The sequence below is a fragment of the Syngnathus acus genome, chromosome 10 (genome assembly GCF_901709675.1).
Source record: "Syngnathus acus chromosome 10, fSynAcu1.2, whole genome shotgun sequence".
Taxonomy (NCBI): domain Eukaryota; kingdom Metazoa; phylum Chordata; class Actinopteri; order Syngnathiformes; family Syngnathidae; genus Syngnathus; species Syngnathus acus.
Genome location: NC_051095.1, coordinates 2,564,456 through 2,584,631, shown reverse-complemented (window position 1 = coordinate 2,584,631; position 20,176 = coordinate 2,564,456). Strand labels below are relative to the sequence as shown.

The 20,176-nt window shown below is 42.5% G+C and overlaps 1 protein-coding gene and 1 long non-coding RNA gene across 2 annotated transcripts in view; one reads left to right on the top strand and one right to left on the bottom strand.

Moving 5' to 3' along the window:
* Positions 1–20,176, top strand: part of LOC119129646 (C-type mannose receptor 2-like) — a 902,042-nt gene that overhangs the window by 206,283 nt on the left and 675,583 nt on the right. The window lies entirely within an intron of this gene.
* On the bottom strand, positions 6,246–7,695 carry LOC119128293. Its single transcript, XR_005098976.1, has 2 exons — positions 7,593–7,695; positions 6,246–6,419 (listed from the first exon to the last, which is right to left on the bottom strand). It is a non-coding gene; the product is annotated as an uncharacterized LOC119128293 (long non-coding RNA).

Here is a 20,176-nt window from a genome sequence, read left to right as displayed (position 1 = left end):
ACTCATTCACGGGAACACCGAAACGACGGCCCGGCTCACTTTTACGTGGCACCTGCAAGATGGCATCAGTTGGCAACAAGCAAATACCAAAGCTACATTGCCACCTGGCACAAAACAAGTATCAATTTGGGAACAGACGTTTCCTGAATAGATTAGAATTTTTTTTTTTTTCTTCTTTTTGTGCCAGAATGGAATGAGGAGTGCCCAGCTCACCTGCTGCTTAATTGCAAAGTCCTTTATTGGCCTTTAAAAGGAACTCACAGCAACAATAAGAAAGATACCACTGCATTTCAGCCCTGCCACAAAAGGTCAGAAGGTCAATGGCAAACAGGTGTCGCAAATTGGTGTGGGTGTTGATGACAGCGAGGCTGGAGAACAAGATGTCACGTTTGAGTGACTGGACACTTTAAGAGGAAGACGGTGCCTGCCGCTAGCGTTCCCCATCTGTCAGCCGTGGTGACCTGCAATGAAACACACGCAGCCAGCATTGCTTCGCACAAAAAGGGCCTAACAAGGATGTTTTTAGCAGTGAGTACGTTTGCACCGATTGAATTTTCAAGAACTTCAGGGAGAGAGGTTCAATTGTTCAAACAAAACACACAATCAATTTGAACCCGTGCAGCCTTTTTTTTTTCTCCAGTGCTTGAGTGTCCCTCTATTATTTGTATTTGTTTTGTTTTTTTCTGTCATTTTTGTTTTATAATGACATATTTTATTTATTTTATATACTTTTAAGATGTATTTTATCAGTTTTAATTGTTTTTTTAGGCGGGGGGTAAATCACAATATCGTCAACCATATTCGTTTTTGCTCCAATTTAAATTTAGATTCCAGTTTCAATTGTTTTTTTTAAGCGGGTGATAAATCACAATATCTTCAACCATATTAGTTTTTGCTCCAATTTAAAATTAAATTCCAGTTTTGTTTTTTTAAGCGGGTGGTAAATCACAATATCTTCAACCATATTAGTTTTTGCTCCAATTTAAATTTAAATTCCTAATTTCTTTTTGACAACAGATCTGATCTCATCACTAATTTTGAGTCTAGTGGGGGACCTCTAGTGGCCAAAACGGGAATTACAGCGACACGACACCTGAGCCGTGTCGGTCCGGTGAGAACCTTGACGTCAGGCACGGAGACGACCATTATTTTGATAACCGATCAATCTCGCGATGTGTAATTTGTGAGCATTGAAGTCAGGGATGGAGCCAACGTTTATTTTGAGAATTTATTATTTGCTCTTGATTGATTGATCGTAATGATAAAAAGATGTTTTTACGTTTACTGCCACTGTGTTTAAGATGCGCAAAAAAAAAGAAGAAAAAAAATAGAATAGCCAATCGTTTGGGGGTGTGGGCGGGGCAATGCGTTGGGCAGACCAGAGCAGTGCCAGTTTTAATTGAACAACAAAAAAAACAAAGGCCAATACCAGTATGCAACAAAACGTCACTTATGGGATGCTGTTGAAGTGCCACTGCAGCTCAGCCAGCTGAGTGAGGACGTGCGCCCCCTGCTGGTGTTTGTCAACGCCACGAGCGGCGGCCAAAAGGGCCAAGAGCTTCTGTGCGCCTTCCGCAAGCTTCTCAACCCACACCAAGTCTTGACCTCTGAAACGGTGTGAGTGGCTGAAACATACGTCGATAGAAAAATCCCACCTGTCGTTTGGCAAAAAAGAAAAAAAAAGTCTCTTCAATTTGATTGAGAAGTGCATGCAAGAAAGGGTCGATGAAAATCCCACCTGTCTTTTGGCCACAAAGAGAAAAAGTCCCCTCCATTTGATTGAAAAGTGCACGCAAGAGAGTTTCACCCATCGCGGGGGGCCATTCGAGCTCTGCTCGTCGTCTCAATCTATTGTGTGACGTTGTGCCGCAGTGCATTGTCCTACCAGATGGCGGCGCCAACCGCTTCCAATGCGATGAAAGCAAATGCAAAGTTGCCCCATCAAATTCACCCAGTCGCCTTGACCACCTTCCAGAGCGTCCAAACAAAACGTTTGCCAACATCTCCAATGCTAAAGTTCAATCATAGAATATTAATGTTTTAATTATTAATTTTTATAATTATTAATGAATTTTAATTAATATATTATGATCAGTTGTAAATCATATAATAAATCGAGTAAGTAGAAGAAACAAAAAGTTGCCCCATCAAATTCACCCAATCGCGTTGACCATGCACCTCCCGGAGCGTCCAAACAAAACGTTTGCCAACCTCCCCAATGCTAAAGTTCAAAGACATAATCCATGGTCAATCACATAATAAATTGAGTAAGTAGAAGAAGAAAACAATTGCACCATCAAATTCACCCAATCGCGTTGACCATGCACCTTCCGGAGCGTCCAAACAAAACGTTTGCCAACCTCCCCAATGCTGAAATTCAATCATATATAATCCATTGTAAATCTCCGCCCTTTGTCACCGATTCTGTTCGTCATGTTTACGGACAGAATTTCTAGGCGCGGCCGAGGCGTTGAGGGTGTCCGGTTTGGGGACCTCAGCATCGCGTCCCTGCTCTTTGCAGACGACGTAGTGCTGTTGGCTTCTTCAAGCCGTGATCTTCAGCTTTCACTGGAACCGTTCGCAGCCGAGTGTGAAGCGGTCGGGATGAGGGTCAGCACGTCCGAATCCGAGTCCATGGTCCTCGGTCGGAAAAGGGTGGAATCAGGAATGCGGAGGAGTTTAAGTATCTTGGGGTCTTGTTCACGAGTGAGGGCAGTATGGAGCGCGAGATCGAGAGCTGAGCCAAAAGCAAAGCTCTCAATTTACCGCTCCATCTACGCTCCTACCCTCACCTATGGTCACGAGCTATGGGTCGTGACCGAAAGAGCGAGATCCCGAATACAGCCGGCCGAAATGAGTTCCCTCCGCAGGCTCTCCCTTAGAGATAAGGTGAGAAACTTGGTCATCCGGGAGAGACTCGGAGTAGAGCCGCTGCTCCTCCACGTTGAGAGGAGCCAGATGAGGTGGCTCGGGCATCTCACCAGGATGCCTCCTGGACGCCTCCCTGGAGAGGTGTTCCGGGCATGTTCCACCGGTAGGAGACCCTGTGGACGACCCAGGACGCGCTGGAGAGACTATGTCTCTCAGCTGGCCTGGGAACGTCTTGGGATCCCCTGGAATGAGATGGATGAAGTGGCTGGGGAGAGGGAAGGCTGGGAGTCCCTCCTAAAGCTGCTGCCCCTGCGACCCAAGCCCGGATAAGCAGAACAAGATGGATGGATGGATGGATGGATGGATGGATGGAATTTGCATTTTTTCAGAACAGGACGTGTGTGTGTGTGTGTGTGTGTGTGTGTGTGTGTGTGTGTGTGTGTGTGTGTGTGTGTGTGTGTGCCTGTGTGCGTGCGTGCGCGTGTTCCGAGTTTTCTTTTTTTTAACAACTATGGAAATTGTAGATTCACACTGAAGGCATCAACATTTGTGATCAAGAAAATACTTTGCCTTGTACAATATCATTTTTTCAATAGTCAACGTCACACCACGCTTACTTTGCCAGCTACGTTTTCAAGTCGTCTTTCACTTTCACTTTCACTTTGTGATAAAGGTGGACTTTGGTATGCTACGTTCACGAAAATCAGAAATATGACAATTATTATATTAGTAGCGTTTGAAAAAGAAGTCAACCCGCATTGCGACTAAAAGGTTTTTTGTTACGGCTTTTAAACATGTTATTGATTCGTTTGATGAGTTGGACGGGCTGCACGTGACTCACAAGCACGCAGCGGCCGCTTGGCGCGGGGTATTGACGTGACGCCGCCAAGAGGCGGGACCGCGGAGCTGCAATGCGAGCTGCACACACGCACGCACGTACGCGCGCACACACGCACACGCACACCACACAGCTGGAGGAGAGGAGTTGGCACGCTGACTAGATGACTGCAACGGCTGACACGCATCCTCGTGTGATCGCTCCTTTTTGCACCAAACGACAACATGCGATAAAAAAAATAATATATATATATATATATATATATATATATATATACTATATATATTGCTTTGGCCATTTCTAACCACACGCTGCAGGCACTTCTGATAAGTTTAATTTCAAGCGCCTTTAGCTAAAAGATCGTCATTTTTTTGTCTTTTTCTTTGGGGAGGAGCGAATGTCCCTGCTCACTCCACAGTTGGTATCAATGTTCCGGCTGCACACGAAGGGCATGGGAACTATCTTCTTCTAAAGGTAAGAGGCGATTTATTTATTTATTTATTTTTACTTCCAGATGGACTTTTAGGAGTAAACGACAATCTAGCGACTTGAAACCGCCGCATTAGTGATCGTGGGAATAAATTGCGGGTTGAATTCGAGCAGAATAGTCCACTAGTCTCGCTCAGCAGCCCGATTGGTGTGTTGCCACTGCCGCACAGAACTACACGGCGACATTCCACACAAACACCCGAGAGCATGGAGGAATGCCGGGCCGTAAAATAGACGTCACAGTGACTTGAATACGTGTGGAAAGTGTGTAACTTGAATATGTGTGGAAAGTGTGTAGCTTATTCGGCACCACTTGCATGCAGACTGCAGTTGTGATGAGGACCCAGCAGGGGATTTGAAAAACGTTTGGGTGCCATTTCTTCCCTTGCAACATCTTCGCTCACCGATGTCAGAGCAGTGGGATTGAAGCGCTAATCTTTAGTCTTAAAGTCTTAGCAGCTGCAGGAAGCATACCCCATTTTTTGGGTGCATTTGATTAACAAGACACTCTTATTGAGCAAAATGAGTCATTCATAAATGGTCATGATCAAATGCAAAAGGTGAAGCGGTGCCATCTTTTTTTCTTCTTCCTGCCGACTAGTGCTGCAGCGCAATAACTTGAGGCTGCCCGTGATATTAACATCACCTCCGGCTTACCGCCTCCACCTGCGCCGCCCGCTTTGCACTTATCGGGCTCTCGGGCCCTAATTGGCTCCATTGTTGCCGCTTAATGCCAGAAAATACAAGCGGAGGAGGGAAGAGCGGAGACAAGTGAGAGCAAACGACTCAATCAGCTCATTTGCTGACCTTATGGGAGCTTTGGCTTTCATTGGTCAAAAGGGCAGCGGCTGTGGAATTGGTTTATCAGCACTGCTCACTGCGAACAAGACGAGGTGGAACAAAGAAAGTGCACGAGTGAGATGGAACTTGAGGATGAGGTGATGCGTCTGAGTTGAATGAACTCTGAAAAGTCTCACTGATGTGAAAGGCTTGCAATTCTTGCATGGCTTTGAGGGTTGAAGAACAATAACAGGAGCTAACAGGTGGGTTGGCTTAAATGAAACCCAGAATTCAAACGAAACTATAGCTTTGAATGACTTTTTCTGTTGTACGATATCTTTTATATTTCGTTTTATTAAATTTGCTGCAAATGATATATTTTACTTCTGTTTTGCTAAATATGATGTCGTATATTTTTATTTCCTAAATTTGCTACAAATGATATATTTTACTATTGTTTTAAAAATAAAAGTATGTCAAACGCACACTTTTTATCAAAGTGCCACCGGCTCCCCGGTAACGGATTCGATAAGGTCTGCTCTACTTTGTTGCGGAAGTAGCGAACCTACTTCTCTTTATTCGAAGAAAAATCGAATTAGTGGAAGTATGACAATAATAGTATTTGAGAAGGAATTGAATGCATTAAATCCTTAGTTCTAACACTATATATATATATATATATATATATAACCACTGAACCGTTAGAAGGCTTCAACCAACTCGATTGTTTAAAAGGAATAATATTTCTCTTAAAACGAATCAAAATGACTTACACAAATTATAATTATCCTGCAATTAATTTAATCCCTCAAAATTGTCCAATTTAGCTTTTGACGCGGCCCGACAAAAATAGGAACGGGCCCGCGCCCGACGGACAATTACTCATTTTAACTCTACCACTAATCCAAATAATCTAATTTAAACACCTTATGTTATTTTACTCAAGTGAAGCAACTATTTGAACGAATTAAATATTTAACGTGATGCACTCATCCCTCAAATAATTATGAAGACAATTTCATCCCCCAAATCGTCCAATTTAGCTTTTGACGCGGCCCGACAAAAATAGGAACGGGCCCGCGCCCGACGGACAATTAAATTACTTTTAACTTTACTCCAATCCAAATAATCTAATTTATACACCTTCGTTATTTTTATTTATTACGGTACGATTACATACCATAATAATCACCTGTCAATGAATCGAATTGTCAAACCAACCTCAAACAACCGATTGCATATATCGTACAAATGAGCGCACAACGAATTAAATGAGTATATAAAACACATTTATTGAAGAAGCATGAAATAGAATTACTAATCTTAATTCCTCCAAAAATTGAACAACCTCACTCACTGGTACTCGTGCAAATAAAATCATTCAATCTTGGAGTACTTTGATTGCAAAACATCGATCAGAAAAGAAGGAAAAGGTAGCGACCTGAAGGAATAGGGTCAAAAGACACAAAACCCGCCTAGCCACAATAACAGATACGCTCACATCTCTTTGGATAAAGTATATAAGCAGACAAGTATATTCATGGAATCAACCAATAAAGCAGACATAACTAGACATTCTTTGATATAAGATAATAACAGAGGTTGCTACAACTTCATGATTCAATATGTATTTCTGTGCACTGCTAAATAAATGTCTTTTGATATGTTGCTTACATAGCTTAATGGCCCTTAAGGAACTGTGTAATGCATGCCTGATGTTTGTTCTCTAAATCATGGACACGGCCAGAGTCGTCTTGACCGTACAGTACTTGATTATATCTTGTGTTTTGATTAAACGTCATATGTCGCCTAATGCGAGACGCCAGCTTTTCGATTACTACTGAACGCTCTGCACAGAGGGAAATGTTTTGCCTAACAGAAAAGATATGGTGGGAAGCATGATTAAACTAAGAATATAATGATGTGAGCAAAGACATGGAGTATCAAAAGAACTAACTTTGCATAGTCAGGGAACAGTAATAGATTAATGATGTTACAGCCAAAAAGCTCACATTAATTCGTACAAAATGACAAAAGTGAAAGAATGAGGTACGACAGCATATGTGCAAGAATGGAGGAGAATGTTTACAGGAAGGTCACTCGGAGATAAAAAACCAGCTGGTGCCAGAAGGAGACAGCCAAGGACTCGGCCAAAGATGATCACCAAGGCCGAAAGACGGGATGGAAGACCACAGCCCCCCCACACACACCGAATCTTCCATAACCAGCACCCACTCCCATGGAATCAAACTCTACTGCGAACTCGCCCCACCCCAACGACTCATCACCCATCAAACGCGCCCCACACCAACTGAATATAAGCTGACCAAAGAACCTTGAACGTTGCCTTTTCTGATTGGAGACTTTCTGCTCCTGAAAGGCCCAGCGCTGTATTGTACTTTCCTGAAAACAGAGCTTTCTTAACAAGAATTGTGATTGAACTCAACCAACCTGTGTGAGTCTAATTTCTGCTTCAGTGTCTTTGCATTTTCCTACATCTGAAAAAATCAAACGAGCACGCAGGGAGTAAATTGGATTACAGGTGATTGGCAAGGGCTTTGGCCGTGAGGCGCAGATAGCGCGCTCGCAAGATTGTGGACCAAATCCAACAGACCATTTGGGTGTTATTTTTTGGTGGAAATAAAGTCGAGTGATCCGTTCGATCTTATTTCTAAAATTCCAATTTGGGAACTAGGTTGGCCTCGAGAGGACCGACTACCCGATGACTGTCGCACTATCTTCCACCAAAAGTAAACCCCCTCACTTCCTCTTTTCTTCACTTCTCTTTTTTTTTTTAATCAAAATAACGCTTCAAAGTTACATTTCAATCAACTATAGAATCAAAAATCCAAACCTTTGAATCAATCTTTTAAACATCGTTTAACACACCACCACTTTCGTAGTAGTGGGCACCTTGGTCTAATGGAGTGATAATATTGCTTTAAGCTGTTACAGAGTATATTTTAGCCAAGCAAAGAAATTAAGATCAAAAATAAAAACAACATTTGTATCAATCTTTCAAACATTTTTTAACACACCACCATTTTCAGAGTGGTGGGCACCTTGGTCTAATTGAGTGATAATATTGCTTTAAACTGTTACAGAATATATTTTAGCTAAGCAAAGAGATTAAGATCAAAAAATAAAAAACACATTTGTGCTTCCGTGCGTGACCCAAAACCGACCCCGTGTTATTCTGTTTATTTCTATTTTTGCCAGTTCAGCTTGTCTTGCCCATCTTTGGGCTCATGTAACGGTTTGGCACCATCTCCTGGAAAAATTTGGAATTTCAGCCCTGCCAATTTATTCAATAATTCTCAATTCAAATTTTGCACCATCTGCTGCTAAAGTTTGGAATTTCAGCCCTGCCAATTTATTCCTGGGAGCAATCCATACTCACTTTTTGCACCATCTGTTCCCCACATGCCCCATGATACATGACAAGTAGAAGGGAAGTTGAAATGTGGAAGATAGTGGTTGATGTTTTGGAGGAGAGTGTGGCTAGGAAGATAAAGGGACTGAGAAAGGAAAGAAAAGAGAGAGAATTGAATTGTGCTAGAACAGGGGTGGGCAAACCTTTTGTCTTGCGGGCCGAATTGGGTTCTAAATTTTGACCGGGGGGCCGAACCAGGAGCAGATGGATGTAGTGTTTGTGTGAAGTAATATAAATGACATGTAAAGGTCATTGCATAAAAGGTTTTTACTTTTAGTAGATACTAAAGCATGGATATTAAAAAAAGCTTTTTGAAAACAAATGCATTTATTAACAGCATTAAAAAAGTATTTCACCCAAAAACTACTATCAGTGATTCTTATTAAATACGACACTGTTATGATGAATAACATTTTCCATCACTTCAGCGCCTGCAGGTCAGATTTATGAAATATGTTTATCTAATGAGGCAAAATCACATCCAACGGCAAACATTCTGACCAAATACATCATCTTGAAGAATCAGTGAAAGAATACATCTAAAGAAAGTAATAAAGGAATCAATAGTATTGTCGGTTTCCCTTTTTTGCTAGTGCATCATAGTCTGGAGTAAAATCTGTTGTGGTAATTCTTAGGATAGAGCCGAGGTGTCGGTCCGTTAACCTAGATCTGTGACGGGCTTCGTTGACGTTCATGTGGCTGAACGTCTTCTCACACACGTAGGTCGAGCCAGCCAAATTGTCCACTCTTTTTTTAACATTCGGCACTCAGTGTCCATCATTCTTTTCTTCGGGCCACTCATTTTAATGGAAGGATTCCAGAGGAAGGTTTGTGGGTGGCATTAGCGTAACACCTTATCCTATCTTTTTTTGGGTTTGGAGTCTGTTAAGCTAAAGTTAACTAGCGCTAGGCTAGACTTCCAGCATGCACATAGCTCCTCGTGTAGACTAGAGCGTGACAGTTTGAATAGTGCTACAGTACACATAAACACACTTTCTACTGGGGTAGTAGACAAATCCAATCACTCCACCCCGACCGGTTTTGCTGATGAAACGGTGCCTGTTTCAGATAATTTTACATGTGTAACAAATAGTTACTATCAGATTCCCACGGTCGTATCGTCCCGCCGCGCTAACAAACACTCGAGAGGTGATGTTAGGCCTAGAGAACACAATCTTACTCGCATCTCGTTTAAATATCCTTCGATAGATACGCACCCTGATCGACCGATTACGCTTAAACTCGGTTTTATGAATATTAGATCGCTTCATGCAAAAGCAGTTCTCGTTAATGACCTCATCACGGAACATAATCTAAACGTTTTTGGTCTCTGCGAGACCTGGTTAAAACCTAATGAACTGCTGCCGCTTAACGAGGCCTCGCCTCCAAATTTTGTGAGCTCGCATGTGGCGCGTCCTCGAAAAAAGGGTGGGGGCGTCGCCCTCATCTCGAATTCTGAGCTTAGACTTAGGCCTCGTTCGATCAACGTATTTAAAACAGTGGAAGTTGTCACTGTCCGATCCACCGCTTTACCGTCATTTTATCTTGCTGTTATTTACCGTCCACCCGGGGCTTACTCTGGCTTCCTGGATGAATTTTCAGAATTCGTGGCTGATCTAGTAACCAATGCGGATAATATAATTATCATGGGCGATTTCAACATCCACATGAATTTACCGTCAGAGCCACTTACTTCGGCGTTTCAGACTTTAACTGATATGTTTGGTTTTACGCAAGCCGTACAGGCAGCAACGCATAAGAATGGAAATACCATAGATCTGGTATTATCCCGAGGACTTGCAACCTCAAATATAGCAGTACTGCCATACACTGCTGTTTTGTCTGATCATTACTTAATAAAATTTGAAATTCTAGTTTCTTGTCAAAGACAAGAGAGCAATCGGAATTATAGGAGCCGTAATTTTAACTCCATGACTGCAACTGCGCTATCTGAGTTACTGTCGCCGGCAACCGCTATATTTCCCGCATACTCCGTTGATAATCTTACAAATGAATTCAATGCGACATTGTTAAATGCCATTGACTCTGTGGCGCCGTTATGTCTGAAAACTCGCCGTAGATTGCCTACTCTGTGGTTCACAGACGAAACGCGTACGCTTAAGCAATTATGTAGAAAGCATGAGCGCAGATGGCGTCTAACCAAACTTGAGGTTTTCCATCAGGCATGGCAGGATAGCCTCCTGAAATATAAAGATGCGCTTATCTTAGCAAAAACTCGGTATTTTTCGCAAGTTATTAATCTCAATACAAACAATCCGAAACACCTATTTGATACAGTGGCAAAGCTGACTCTACGCCAGCCGACCCCCGATAATTCCTTCCACTCAGCTGACGAGTTCATGAAATGTTTTGCTCAAAAGATTGAGTCCATTAGGGACGAGATCAAGAATACCATTCCAATCGCTCGGTCGAGCCCGCCGTTTACCAATGCTGATGAATGATCATGCAACAACCCTCTCAACTCTTAATAGCGTGTCCCTTGAAAGGCTTACACAAACGGTTAGTGCGGCTAAACAAACAACATGTTTGCTCGACCCTCTTCCAGCCAAACTACTTAAAGAATTATTTCCAATTTTAGGACCGTCTGTCTTAAATATAATCAAGCTGTCTGTCTCCTCTGGGATAGTGCCAACAGCCTTTAAAACCGCTATCATTAAACCGTTACTTAAGCGACCAAATCTTGACCCGGACTGTCTCAGTAATTATAGGCCAGTTTCAAACCTCCCATTCATAGCAAAACTTCTTGAAAAAGTAGTCGCACAGCAGCTTATTGATTACATGGTCGCCAATAATCGATATGACTCTTTTCAGTCTGGTTTTAGAGCTAATCATTCCACTGAGACAGCACTTGCTAAAGTGACTAACGATCTCCTCATAGCTATGGATTCAAACACTTCATCTGTACTGTTACTACTCGATCTTAGTGCTGCCTTCGACACTGTAGACTTTGATATTTTATTAGGGCGTCTAAAAAGTTGTGTTGGTATTTCAGGGTCAGCACTAGGCTGGTTCCATTCCTATCTATCAAATAGGACGCACCGAGTGGTCCATGGCAATGCGTCCTCTGAGCTCTACAATGTTACGTGTGGTGTCCCACAGGGATCGGTTCTCGGACCAATTCTATTTAATATTTATATGATTCCGCTTGGGGACATAATACGTAAATATAATATTAGTTTTCAATGCTACGCGGATGACACCCAATTATATATGCCGTTATCGATGACAGATCCGCGGGATTGTTGTAATCTTGAGGCATGCCTTGCGGAGATCAAGCAATGGATGTCTCTCAACTTCCTTCGTCTTAACCCAGATAAAACTGAGATGTTGATAATTGGTCCAACTCGTTTTCAACACTTGTTCAAGGAAACCGCGAGAACGATAGATAACCGTACTATCGCTCAGAGCGATACTGTAACTAATCTCGGGGTAATGTTTGACCAAACTCTCTCCTTTCAAAAGCACATTAAGAATATAACCAGAATTGCGTTTTTTCACCCTCGTAATATTGCAAAGATTCGTCCGATCCTCTCGACCGGTGATGCGGAAACTATTATACATACATGCGTTCGTCACGTCGCGCCTGGACTACTGTAATGTACTATTCTCTGGTCTTCCTAAGTCCCGCATCAAAAGTCTACAGTTAGTACAAAATGCTGCTGCAAGGCTGCTCTCACGGCCAAGAAAATTTGATCACATTACCCCAATATTAGCCAACTTACATTGGCTCCCGGTCCATTTAAGATGTGACTTCAAGGTTCTTCTATTAACCTATAAATCACTGCATGGCTTAGCGCCTTCGTATCTCGTCGACCTAGTTGTTCCTTATGTTCCGTCTCGTAACCTTCGTTCGCAAAACGCTACCCTTTTAGCGACACCGAGGGCCAAGAAAGTGTCTGCAGGGTCTAGAGCATTTTCTATCCGGGCTCCAGAGCTTTGGAATGCCCTCCCAATGGATATTAGGACTGCTACCTCAGTAGAAACATTTAAGACACGTTTAAAGACACATTTCTATGACATGGCCTTTAACTAACCTGTAGTGGCCGATTCGGCCGGAGTTTGTTTTATTTTCTCTCCCCCGCCCCCCCTCCCCGGCCGGGGAGGTGGTTAGGTGGCACCCAAGCTGACAGCGGCTATCTGGATTCTCGTGGGCCAATTCAGGTTGGGGGATCTGCAGCTCAACCTCCACTGCCAGGATAGTAGAGGGCTCCTCCGGCAGCCCTTCGCTCTGACTTGGACATCCACTTTTTTGATTTTCATATTATGTATTATTTGGGCCCTCTCTGCATCCATTACAACCGGGTGATCCTGAAAGGGGGATCCTTCCATCTGTGGTCCCTTCTCAAGGTTTCTCATTTTCCCCTGGCAGGGGTTTTTGAGTTTTTCCTTGCCCTTTTGGGAGCTTAAGATCAGGGGATGCTTTGAGAATAATTGTCAATTTTTGTCTATGTGAAGCCCTTTGAGACTGCTTGTGATTTAGGGCTATACAAATAAACTTGACTTGACTTGACTTGAAAACTCAGCGCGCGAATTACGAGAATATTGACGTCACAGCCTACACTCGAAATTCGGCACTGATAGATGAAATTACTGCGTACTACTGAGTACGCACACGCATTTGTGAGTGTGCACTGAGCTTTCTGACATCTACTTCCCCATATACTGGGGAAACATAGTAATTGCAGGGAAAATGACGCCACAAAAATTAATAATACAATTTACTCAGGTTTGGCGGGCCGGATTAAACGGCCCCGTGGGCCGGATGTGGCCCGCGGGCCGTAGTTTGCCCATGTCTGAACTAGGCTCTTCCCTGGTCACCAACAAATGCTCCTTCCATATTCTAAGTACCTATACATTACTGAAACTAAAGCCTCTCTGTCCAGCAAAAATAGCTTATGGTAGTCTCACTGCTGCTAGTTGACCATCCAAGGCAACATGCAAAGACGTATTGAGTCCAAACTCTACCACATTCCCCCCTTCGGGACTTGATAATTGTCCCGAAAACGGTCCAACAAGAGATGACATCGGTAAACATCCAAAAATCTTCCCCCAACCAAATTTTATGGTCACGTCTACAATTCGGCCTATAAATTCTCAGCCTAAATCACGCTCAAGGCATGCTACTTAAGGTTATTTTAACTAGGAAAGCTCAAACTATTTAGGTATCCAATTGCTCCCTGACAGCAATCTGAGGCCTCTCAGGAACCACAAGTAAAGAAAATTGAAGTTCACATTAGCCAAATGACGTCAACCCCCCCCCTTAGGTAATACCTCAACAACGTCGATAATTTGCAAAGTAATGAATTTGGCGTGGCCCGTTAGAAGCCCAAAAAGTTGCCGGCCCTCCCTCGAGAAAAGGCCCTGCCAGTCTAATGACAAGGAAAAAGAGGGAGGCCCTTTCGAACATCCCCAGTGATTCCCTCCACCTGGCGTCAGCCAGGTACACGGAGTCCTGGCAGATATCACAATCCACAAAACAGTATGAGCTCTCAAAACAGTAAGCAAAAGAAATGACATGTCCACCGACCGCTAAACAGTCAAACTGCATTGTCATAATGTTAATGTAATGTGACGAGGTAAACGAATGAGATTGATTGATTGATTGATATCTTTATTTCGAACATCCAAAACAAAAAAGAAAAAACCCAAACAAAACAAATAACACTCTAAAGTGCCACATATAAGTCCATGCAACAAACAAACAAAAAATAAACCAACAAACAGAAATAAATAAATTAAATAAATAAATTAATAATAATAATAATGCATAAGCAAATAAATCAATAAAGAATGCTCGAAAAGGAGTAGGAGGAAGCATAGCTTTTTAGATTCCTACCCCTTTCTCACTTTATCCATTAAACCAGTGGTTCCCAAACTTTTGCAGGCTGGCGCCCCCTTTGGCTCTCCAGTGAATTCCTAGCGCCCCCCCCCAAGGACCGGCATTTATATAAATAAATAATACATTTATATAAATAAATAAATAATACATTTATAATATCATTACCATTACGTTGAATTAGTGGGAGCCCTGAGTTTGTTTCTCAGAAACGAGCCGGTCCCATCTAGACGTAATCGGAGACAATGACACCCGAAGTGATTTAAGGTTTGTCTTTTATTGCAGGATGCTTGGTCTCCATGTGTTGAAGCAGTTTTGAATGCTTCTCTGCCTGGTTAGTTAGCCTGTCGCCACATATTAGCTTTGCGGGCTCGACTGGGGAAACATGTCACGTGACCGGGACGAGTGTCTTGACCTGAATTAATTGATCGTCGATAAAAAAAAAAAAATTCTGTGCGGCTTGGCGGCCCGGTACCAAGTGACCCACGGACCGGTACCGGTCCGCGGCCCGGTGGTTGGGGACCACTGCCCTAACCAGCTCAACACAACACGGCGCATTCTGGCGAGTCCCCAATTTCATGTTGACTTGAACTCAAGATGATGTTGACCGCCAGAATGCGGTTTTTATTATAAGATAAAATTCTGAACATTACAAGCTTGAAATTACAAACCTGAGCTTTTGCTTTTGTAGTCTATGCTGTCGGATCTGACTGGGCCAGAGCGGCGTGTTGTGTACAAATCGACTACCGCCCCCCTACCGCCCCTTTCTTCCTCACCGCCCACTTTGGGAACCACTGCATTAAACCAACATATACTGTAATTCTACAACAGAAGACAAGTAAACCCACTTTCACACTTATTGTTCTGTTTCATTTTTACTTGTGTGTAGCCCTTTGGTACTTTTAGCCTTTGTACCCGCTAAACAACATATTTTTGTACATTCTTTTAAACTGGTGGATATTTGGACTTTGCTTGAGTTCCTCACTTAGATTGTTCCATAGCTTGACCCCGGTTATAGTTATACAGAATCTTTTTAAGGTTGTTCTTATGTTTAAGATTTTGAAGTTGTGATTCCCCCTTAACTTATAACCTCCCTCCCGATTCCGAAATAAGTTTGGGATATTGTCTGGTAGTTGTTTTGCTTTTGCCCTATACATGATGATTGCTGTTTGATAAGATACTATGTCAGTGAATTTCAATAGTTTGGATTGTATGAAAAGTGGATTTGTGTGTTCCAAGTAGTTGACTTTATGAATAGTCCTTATTGCTCTTTTCTGCAGAATGATAAGTGGCTGTAGTGACGTTTTATAAGTATTCGCCCAAACCTCAGCACAGTCATGCAAATAGGGCAAGACAAGAGAACAATAAAGTGTACAAAGTGAATGATAATCCAGTCATTCTTTTGCTTTGTATATGACTGCCATTGTTGGATTTTGGTCCACAATTTAGGGAGCGCTATCTGCGCCTTACGGCAAAAGCCATTGCCAATCACCTGTTATCCAATTCACTCACTGCGTGCTCGTTTAATTTCTTCAGATTTAGGAAAATGCAAAGACACTGAAGCAGAAATTAGACTTACACAGGTTGGTTGAGTTCAATCATAATTCTTGTTAAGAAAGCTCTGTTTTCAGGAAAGTACAATACAGCGCTGGGCCCTTCAAGAGCGGAAAGTCTCCATTCAGAAAAGGCAACGTTCAAGGTTCTTTGGTTAGCTTATATTCAGTTGCACAGGCCGGTGTGGGGCGAGTTTGGTGGGTGATGAGTCGTTGGGGTGGGGCGAGTTCGCAGTAGAGTTTGATTCCATGGGAGTGGGTGCTGGTATGGACGATTCGGTGTGTGTGTGGGGGCTGCCGTCTTCCATCCTGTCTTTCGGCCTTGGGGATCATCTTTGGCCGAGTCCTTGGCTGTCTCCTTCTGGCACCAGCTGGTTTTATCTCCAAGTGACCTTCCTGTAAACATTCTGCTCCATTCCTACACTGTCGCACCTCATCCATTCGTCATTCTTTCAATTTTGTTATTTTGTACGGAATTATGTGAGCTTTTGGCTGTGACATCATCAATTTATTAATGTTCCCTGACGATGCAAAGTTTGTTCTTTTGATACTCCATGTCTTTGCTTACATCATTACATTCTTAGTTTAATCATGCTTCCGCACGTATCTCTTCTTTGTTAAGCAAAATATTTCCCTCTGTGCAGAGCGTTCAGTAGTAATCAAAAAGCTGGCGTCTCACATTTAGGCGACATATGACGTTTAGTCAAAACACAAGATATAATCAAGTACTGAACGGTCAAGACGACTCTGGCCGTGTCCATGATTTAGAGAACAAACATCAGGCATGCATTACACAGTTCCTTAAGGGTCATTAAGCTATTTAAGCAATGTTGGATTTGGTCCACAATTTAGGGAGCGCGCTATCTGCGCCTCACGGCAAAAGCCATTGCCAATCACCTGTTATCCAATTCACTCACTGCGTGCTCGTTTAATTTCTTCAGATTTAGGAAAATGCAAAGACACTGAAGCAGAAATTAGACTTACACAGGTTGGTTGAGTTCAATCATAATTCTTGTTAAGAAAGCTCTGTTTTCAGGAAAGTACAATACAGCGCTGGGCCCTTCAAGAGCGGAAAGTCTCCATTCAGAAAAGGCAACGTTCAAGGTTCTTTGGTTAGCTTATATTCAGTTGCACAGGCCGGTGTGGGGGCGAGTTTGATGGTGATGAGTCGTTGGGGTGGGGCGAGTTCGCAGTAGAGTTTGATTCAATGGGAGTGGGTGCGGGTTATGGACGATTCGGTGTGTGGTGTGTGGGGGGCTGTTGTCTTCCATCCCGTCTTTCGGCCTTGGTGATCATCTTTGGCCGAGTCCTTGGCTGTCTCCTTCTGGCACCAGCTGGTTTTATCTCCAAGTGACCTTCCTGTAAACATTCTGCCTCCATTCCTACACTGTCGGCACCTCTCCATTCGTCATTCTTTCAATTTTGTCATTTGTACGAAATTATGTGAGCTTTTGGCTGTCACATCATTAATCTATTACTGTTCCCTGACTATGCAAAGTTAGTTCTTTTGATACTCCCATGTCTTTGCTCACATCATTATATTCTTAGTTTAATCATGCTTCCCACCATATCTTTTCTGTTAGGCAAAACATTTCCCTCTGTGCAGAGCGTTCAGTAGTAATCGAAAAGCTGGCATCCCGCATTAGGCGACATATGACGTTTAGTCAAAACACAAGATATAATCAAGTACTGAACGGTCAAGACGACTCTGGCCGTGTCCATGATTTAGAGAGAAAACATCAGGCATGCATTACACAGTTCCTTAAGGGTCATTAAGCTATTTAAGCAACATATCAAAAGATATTTATTTTGCAGTGCACAGAAATACATATTGAATCGTGAACTTGTAGCAACCTCTGTTATTATCTTATATTAAAGAATGTCTAGTTATGTCTGCTTTATTGGTTGACTCCATGAATATACTTGTCTGCTTATATACTTTATCCAAAGAGATGTGAGCGTATCTGTTATTGTGGCTAGGCGGGTTTTGTGTCTTTTGACCCTATTCCTTCAGCAACATATCAAAAGACATTTATATTGCAGTGCACAGAAATACATATTGAATCGTGAAGTTGTAGCAACCTCTGTTATTATCTATATCAAAGAATGTCTAGTTATGTCTGCTTTATTGGTTGACTCCATGAATATACTTGTCTGCTTATATACTTTATCCAAAGAGATGTGAGCGTATCTGTTATTGTGGCTAGGCGGGTTTTGTGTCTTTTGACCCTATTCCTTCACCATGCTTCTTGAAATTTTAGACTTTACGTTTTTGATGTGTGGCTTCCAACTCAGCCTGTCATCTATTATAACCCCAAGAAATTTGTTTTCCTGCCCCCTTTCAATTTCAGTCCCATCTATTTCTATTCGTATCTTTATGTTGGCTTTGCCAATACCATGAACTTGGTCTTACTTACATTCAATGATCATTTGTTCCAGTCGAACCACATTTTTATTTTTTCCATTTCCTCATTCAACACTGATTCCACTTGTTGGATGTTATCACCTGAACAAAGATATTGTGGTCATCTGCAAAATTGACGAGTTTCAGTTCTTTAGAGACTTGCACATGTCATTTATATACAAAATAAATAATTTAGGGCCTAAAACTGACCCTTGTGGGACACCACAAGCTATTTCCAAATATCCAGAACAGTGATTACCCAACTTACGTACTGTTGCCGTTCTCGCAGATAATCCTTTCTCCAGTCTAATACTAATTGTTAGGGTTTGCAGAATATCTTCATCGTATGATTATGTTGGAATGTAACCTGTAATAATTTACCTAGCTTGTCCTGTCTTACCAAAAGTAGTAGACCAAAGTGCTAAGATCTTTTCACCTGATTGACTAGCTGCAGAGGAAGCAATCAAAGTTGCTTTGTTTCCACAAAGTCGTAAAAGGCCCCCTGCTATGCTTTGATCAGCAGGGGAGCGGCTTCACCCCATCCTGTGTTCCCACACCCCCACTTTCAACCCCACTGTGTTTCTTCTCAATAAATATGCACCTGATGAGGCCTGACTTCAGACTTCATTCGACCATCGCTGTAAGCACAGCGACGAGTGAACTCTCCGCCTGCAGGTGTTTGAAACGACTAACTTGTCTCCAGTGTGGTTCTTGCAAAATAAGTTAGAGTGAACACTACCCTAACATTTTGGTGCCGAAACCCGGGACCCTCATACTCATATCTGGCTGACGGAGGACGACGCGCTGTACACCGTCGACGGGCCAGTGTCTATTAGGAGGACCTGGTAAAGAAAGACCTGGGAAGGAAATCCTTCGCTGGGCCAGCGTCTTAGGTCTGCCTTCGTCTGACAGAGGTGGATTGACGGGATCCGGCAGTGCAACGAACCAGGGGACAAGTAAGTTAACGCCCTAAAATTGTGTGATTGTGTTGTTGTGAAAAAAGTGCACAGGGAAAACTTAAAAAATAGGCAAGACAGAAGATATTAAGTCTTGTGGAAGGAGGGGGTGTTGTAGAGTCCCCCTCCGGATGAAGTGGCTCTTCTGGAGCAGTGGTTTTCAAACTGTTTTATATATTTTTGTAAAATCTCACGTACCTCCGTGTACCCTCATTTGACAACCACTGTTCTAAGGGGTACAACTTCGCGTTGGCAGGGCTGGGTAACAGGACTGTTGTCTTAGTTCCCAGGGAAGGAAGGGGTGTTGTAGAGTCCCCTCTCCGGATGAAGCAGCTCTTTTTTATTTTAAGAAAGAGGACTTCGCGTAGGCAGGGATAAGAAACTTGTGTGGTTGAGTGTGCGACTGGTAGGATAAATTGACTGCAAAGAGAATTTGGTGGAAGGTCAATTTAAACCTGCATTGAGGATCCTCAAAGAAATTAAAAATAAAATTAAAACAAAAATTGTATAAACCTAAAATACCAAATTAAGATGGGAAACAAAACCGGTAAATCCCTAGCTCTTGAAGGAGATGAGAAGTACATGGCGTGTACATTTCTTAATTGTATGCAATACATGCCAAAGTGGAAGAAAAAGTATGGAGTAGAAGGGAAGTTGAAAGTTGAAGTGTGGAAGATAGTGGTTGATGTTTTGGAGGAGAGTGTGAATAGGAAGTCAAAGGGACTGAAAAAGAAAAGTAAAGAGAAAGAATTGATTTGTGCTAGAATGTGGTTGAATGCTTCACAAGAGAAAAGAGAACAAATTCAGGAGACAAAACCTGGAAAGATAAAAAGTGATGAGACCGCCATTCAATTAAGATTTGAAAAAGAATTCTGGGTGCACAGTGGCACCCCATTCGATGATGCGGCTGAGAGTGCTTATCAGCAACGTCTTAAAAACGCGCTCATCACTGTTTCCCCCGCCGACTTCGGCAACTGGGTGAGGAAACATTTGGT